The sequence below is a fragment of the Theobroma umbraticum genome, unplaced genomic scaffold (genome assembly GCF_002168275.2).
Source record: "Theobroma umbraticum cultivar Fairchild unplaced genomic scaffold, ASM216827v3 scaffold_39.0, whole genome shotgun sequence".
Taxonomy (NCBI): domain Eukaryota; kingdom Viridiplantae; phylum Streptophyta; class Magnoliopsida; order Malvales; family Malvaceae; genus Theobroma; species Theobroma umbraticum.
This window is the reverse complement of record NW_018397281.1, coordinates 585,600-592,658: the sequence shown is the minus strand read 5'-3', so window position 1 is coordinate 592,658 and position 7,059 is coordinate 585,600.

The window sequence follows — 7,059 nt, the reverse complement described above, 5'->3', positions numbered from 1 at the left end:
ATTTCTAAAACACTTTACATATATAGTATATATAATATACACAAAGCAGTTTACAAAACAATTGCATCCACAAATCACTTATAATCTTCTACTAGCTCATCCTTTCCGCAATAGCATTGTATAAATCATTGACATGTTGATATATATATCTCTATATATAATATGGAACATTTTGACATAGCTACCCCCTACTCATCTCTCTTCGTGGGGTATTACTTCACCAATTTTAACTCTTTATGCACTTAGTTTAATGATGTTATTCATAAGATAGTCTTTGCCTCTTAACCGTACCTAAGATATCATACACTTAGTTTCAATCTAGTATAAGCATTTCTCTTAATCGTACCTAAGTTATCATAACTAATTTACATTGTATGCTCTTACCTTTGTGGTGGCTTGGATCTTCTTAAACAACTTCAATATTCCTTAAACTGTAGGACTAAAGCTACCACAGTGGGTTCAAATTTCATTAAACTTCTTAGCTCCCATTATCGTAAGCACAAAATAAATATCACATATTGCCAACAATCAATTCCATGCTTTAATATCCTATTTTTATTGCTCTTTCTCATTCAAAAGTTAGTTATCAACCAAATAATTCAAATCATGCTATAATTATTGTCCTTCGGCAATCAATCTCTTGCATATATGGGCAGGAACTTAATATTACTATACCAAAGAATTCCCTAACTATTTCATGCAACAATTTCTATATCACATGTACCAGCAATAAAATAACATCAACTTAACCTATTTACACCTTTATCACTTTAAGATTTCAGAATTTTCCATCCACATTTTCAATTGTTCAATTTCTTCAAAACAATATATTCACACAAACTTCAAAGTTTTAATCTAGTATAGGCATTCCTCTTAACCGTACTTAAGATATCATAATCAAATTTACATTGCCACAATGGGTTCAAATTTCATTAAACCTCTTAGCTCCCATTATCTTTTAAACCCATTGATAGAATTCATATCTTATCGAACGGATTTCTAGCTTGGCAAAAAATTTGAAATGCCTCACTACATTTAGCAATCAACTAGCTTGCATGCATGCCTTACCATCTCAATAAATCTTGCTTCCATGAGTTATTTCACATGCATTAGTAACCATTCATCATTACACAAGCTATTCTACAAATCAACTCCTTACCTTTTATTTCTAGGATGCTTGAAACCCATTTTCATATTTCTTTAAATGCCTTGATTCATTCCTTGAAATAAGTGGAACAAATGTGTTTTTAAGAAGCTAAGAATCAAGATTTCATGAGATCGGAAGAGAAAAACAAGAGTTTTCCCCCTCCACGATTTCGAAAAAAAAACTTGTGGTTGAATGAGAATTATCCTTCCTCGGTAGTGTAGGTTCCTTTCCCATTCTTTTTCTTTTGTTATTACCTTATGTTTACTTCTCTACTTACTTATTGTACCTCTTTTCCATTCAATCACCTTTCATGCACCTAATTACCATCTTTTTTGTTGGCTAAAAAACATCCTAGTCATCCTCATCCAACTAGTCACTCCTAATGGTCAATGTTCTCTCATTCTTCAATTTATTTTCAATTTGATTCCACCTCTTTTGTACGTAATAAATTTTCATGCAATTCATCCACTCTTGTATTCTATTTAGCCACTTTTTTGACCAATGTCATTACATGCAATCACCTTTCTTTTCTTTTCTTTTTCTTTCCTCACATTTCATGCTTTAAATGGTGAGGGTCCCATATTTCCCCCAATTAAATCACACTATTGCTTGCAATCATTTGCATGTAATAGTAATCTCACATGCACAGTCCATTACACTACACCTCCTCATTTACTTAGTTAGTTAACTACATTTCATACATTCCTAACTCGTATACACATATACATACATGTTCATGTCACTAAAAATTAACAATATAATTAATAACAAAAATGAATAAAATATTATTTTATTCATTATATCAAATAATCCTATTTCCATCTCCCCTACTTAAGCTTGATGCATAATTTATGCAAGGTAATCCATTACTGTGTCAAATTATTTTAATATTATTTTATTAATAAAATATTTTTTTTTCAAAAATTTCCGCTTGCCTTTTAAAACTCCAAAACATCTTCTTTTGTTGTACTTTACCTAGATAGAGACTTTTTACTCCATTAATTTGATCATAATGAAGCATTATCATTTTTTATTATTATAATATTATTTTATTGTATACGAAATTAGAGCCCTAGGGTAAGTAGAGTCTTAGGAATTCTCATGTCAGGCAACGAAGTAATGGAGTTAGCAAAAGGTCTTGCTTACGCTTAGTGATTGTAGCACCAATTATAGGTAGGAGGCTATGCAGACTTCTTCATTCATCTTAGAAGACCATATTGTATAACTTGAAAAGATATAATAATAATGAAAATTGGTTGCCAATGTCTAAGTTTAGAGATGCCACGTCAGACTCGTGAAACTTCAAGAGCTATTGGTGAGACGAACACCCCTAGGGAGATTAATGAAAGGTTGCGAGTTTTTACCTTTTCGAGATGGGGCTCCACTAGAACTAAGGGGAGGAGTTCCAAACTTTCAAGCGACTGTAGTTCAAGTGATTGATGGAGTGCTAGTACGGATGGCACTGGGGTAAGTGGAAAAACTTTTGAGGGTACCACTTTAGAGGAGCTAGTAGCAGGGTTACAAAATTTGATCCAACAGTTTGTAGAATTTACTAGGCATTATGTTGGTATTCCTAAAAAGTAGGTGGGCTTGAGTTCACAAGTTCCAAACTACGATCTATCTATGAATATGATGGATGGGGAAGAGCAAGATGGGGATGATGAGCATGATCGGGACTATAATGAGGGAGATGATTTAGTTCTTCTATCGGCATTTATGAAGGTTGCATCTCAAAACTTGTACATTGACGATTAATTCTCGTTATTAATTATTATTTCTTTACAAATTGTACAAGATGGCCTTTTAAGATTAATGAAGTCCGCATAGCCTCCTACCTAGAATTGGTGCTCCAGTCATTAATAGTAAACAAGACATTACATTGACTCTCCTACTCCACTACCTGGCATAGGAATTTCTTGGTCTCCACGAAACCTAAGGCCTTGATACCAACACTGTAACGACCGCGTGCCGATCGCTACAGGTGTTCAAGACTTATAGACAACCCACTAAGTCCTAAACCAGCTTTGATTTAAACCTCTTGATATCATGTTATTTATTACCACTCACTAATATTATCTTGAGTAAAGATCAACTCAAACAAGCCTCGGATTATAATATCCCTCACACTTCATCTAATATCTTAACTCTCTTGCTTAACTTATTTCAGTGGGTTGAATTGCTAACGTAGAGTCCTCAATAATTCATAACAGTTTCCCCACTAATCTTATAAAAATATCTATTTTAACCAAAACACTATATCCCCATGTGAATTAAAATTAAAACACACTCATTAAGTACAGGCTTTAATTTGGCTACATAAGGCCTATAGGTATATCACTATCCTATACGTAAATCAATTAGTATAATCATACGCTATCCCAATTTTAGACAACACTAAACTCCCTTTCCCAAGTTTGTTTAGGTTCCTAAATTAATTTAATTCATGATCAAGCAATTAAAAGCATTAAGAACAAATTGGAATTAACAATTCAAATCCCATCAAAGATAAGCAAGAGAAAGATTAAAAGTTTATATTACAGTTGAGTTTAATTGTAATCCTAGAAAAATAAGTTTAGCTCATAATATCTAATAAAAACTTCAGCTAAATAAAATTAGCCATTAATCCAAGTTAAAGAAAATAGAAAAAGCACAAAAATTAATGAGAGAAAACTAATAGTAGGAGATTTGTGATCTTGATTCTCCCTCCAATTCTTTTATTTCCTTGCTTTGTTCTTGGCCCCAAATCTCTAGAATAGTTGCTTGTTGCTTCTCCTTAAAACCTCTAAAATAAGTCCCTCAAATAGGCTCCAAGTAACCTAATTTCCAAAATCCCATAAAATTTTTATTTTTGGTAAATTTTCTAGCACCCCGGCCTTGATTTCTTCGTGCTACGATGCTACTTTTTTTTGCTATAGTAGCACTACAGTGCTACTTCTCCAGCGCTGCAATGCTGAGCTCTCTAGAAAATAGTATGGTGAGCTTCCTTTCACCAATGCTGCAGCCTTGTTCTCTCAGTGCTGTGTTGGTCTAGCAACTTCAAACATGATTTTCACCATGGTTTGCTCTAAAATAAGAAAAGTGGTAAACATAAAAGTTGTATCCCTATCTCTTACCTTTATAATGGCTTTAGAATGATGTCAATTGGATTTCTAGATTAAAAGATATGCTACAATACTGCACATGTTCAGTCTATGCATGCTACTGCTGTGCTTTGATTTACACAAATATTTTGACCATGATTTGATTAGAACTAGGTGAATTGGTAAACATAAAAGTTGTAGCTCTTCTTCTTATAATTCTAGTTCTCCAAGAATCACCTCATTTGGAGTTTTTTAGAGGGAGATATGATCAAAATACCAAAACATATATGAATAAAGCCATCATCATACTTGCACTGATTTTCATCAAATGAGCTTTTTTCATCAAATTTCCTATAAAAGCAATAAGAGAAATTAGCAATAACTACTCTTTAAGTAATTTAAAATAATATAATATAAAATTTAATTAAAATAACTTAAATTAACTGCTCAACATATAATCAAACTTAAACTAGAAAAGCACCTAAAATGCTACGATCCAAACCTAAAATGTCAAAGATATAACTACTTAAGCTCCCAAAATGTGTCAAAATAACTCTATAAATAGAGTTATCAGTACACAACTATTTATTTTCCATCACTAAAATACACTATGGATGACTTGACCTTTAATAGCTAAGTGCCTCAAGAATAAGAGCTATGAGGTGCTTCCACTCACACAAAGTAAACAAAAGAATCGTCAAGGCAACATTAAGCTAACCACTTATCTACAAGATAGAAATATTAGGGTGAGTCTCACAAACTCAGTGATCATAGGCTTAGTGAGTAGGGCAAAGACGGGAAATATGCTTAAGGTAAATATTTTTTAATAATAAAAAAATATATAAGATGATAATCTTGTGTATTCAAAATAAGGTACATGTGCCATGCAAGTATGCTTTATAAACCATAATGTGATCCTTCTGTTATCAAATCAATGCAAAGTTAATGTAGTATAAAATGGATTTTGATCAAAAGAAATATTTAGTGCTTTTGTGTTCACAATAAAGCCGATCATATACATGCACGCTTTTGAGAAATGTGGCATGTAAAATTATCCCAAATACATCCACATACTAATACAATTGTGCTCAAATATTCCATGCACTAAAAATCATTTTATAAAATGGAGCTACGGAAAATCAAACATATTTGCACCATACAAGAGAATAAATTCTTAAATCAAATAGAGATGTTGCTCTTGAGTATGTTATTAACCCATGGGCCTTCTCCCACATAATAATATTCTAGGGGCCCTTTCCCTCTATTTCCCATGCCAATAGCAAATCATGAATCAATGTGGCCAAAAAAGGAGCAACATGCTCATATCTTGTGGTCGCAACCATGTATCACAACTCGTGGCCTTGCCACCTACATATATAGCTTGTTGGCCTCCCAATTAACCTCTAGGTCAAGCTCACTTGTGCTCAAGGGTCACATAGAACCTGGTATGATAACATGACCTATTCTCAATCCTCTCAGTTTGACAAAACCATCTTTCACAAACCAACACAATGTTTTCAAAATATTTAATTAATAAAGCTTTTTGAAAACTAGATACGACACCATTTAGAAACTTTGTTCCACATGAATTGCTTGGTGTAAACAACATGTATAAAGTTTAGATTTATGTCAAGGTATAGATATCATGTATTCTAGCAATTTATCATGTGCAGCTAAATATACGCGTCACACAATATGCAAGGCACCGTTTGATGCAAATCATTATCTATGGCTTGTTTCTCAATTTTTAAAACACTTTACGTATATAGTATATATAATATATATAGAAATTTGAAAGCTATTGCATCCACAAATCACATGTAATCTTCTACCAGCTCATGCTTTTCGTAATAGCATTGTATAAATCATTGACATGTAGATATATATATATCTCTGTACATAATATGGAACATTTTAAACTTGGTACCCCCTACTCACCTCTCTTGGCGGGATGTTAGGTCCCCAATATTAACTCCTTGAATGCTTAGTCTATCAATATCACTAGCAATATATTCTTTATCCTTCTTAGTTTATGCTCACAACAACAATCATTTGCTTTGTCAACTTCCTAGTATCAATCAAATCCAAAGTATTTAATAAACTTTGCTGTTATTCTATTTCACGCTTTTTGCCCACAATTAGATTTATACCTTTCATCTCTAATTCTTAAGAGGTAATCATTTTCACTAAATCCTTAGTGTCAAATTTCTTGTTGTATATATCCAGTAACTTGTACAAAACCTTAAATGTCTATGTAATCTTTCCTAGTATTGCACATCACAATCACTATGATTCCTTTACTATTAATCACATACATGGGCAACAACTTAAAATCCTGTTACACCAAATAATTTCTTAAGCTTGTATGCACCATTTTACATATTCAATATGCTGCCACTATGAAAAATACCAAACTTTGTTCACATGCGCCAATATCAATCTAGACATTAGAATCCCTTATTCACATTTTTAATCTTGCAAATTCTTGAAAACAATATATATTCACAATAAATTTTAAAGTTTTCCAACTAGCATAATTATTTCTCTTAACCATACCTAAGACTTCATTGTAAAGTTGAGTTGCATGTTCTTACCTTTGTGATGGCGTAAATCTCTCATGCAACTTCAATATTTCTCCAATCTTTAACACCAACACTGCCACAATAATTCATTAATTTAATTCCCCAAAGTTTTCTACCACCCATAAGATTAAAAAAAAAAAACATACTTACCCCTTTCTTTCACACTTTAAATCTGGCATTCAACAATAGTTTGATTGCATGCATGTGTTTCCACCTCAAGAATGCTCGAAACCTACTTTGATATTTCCTC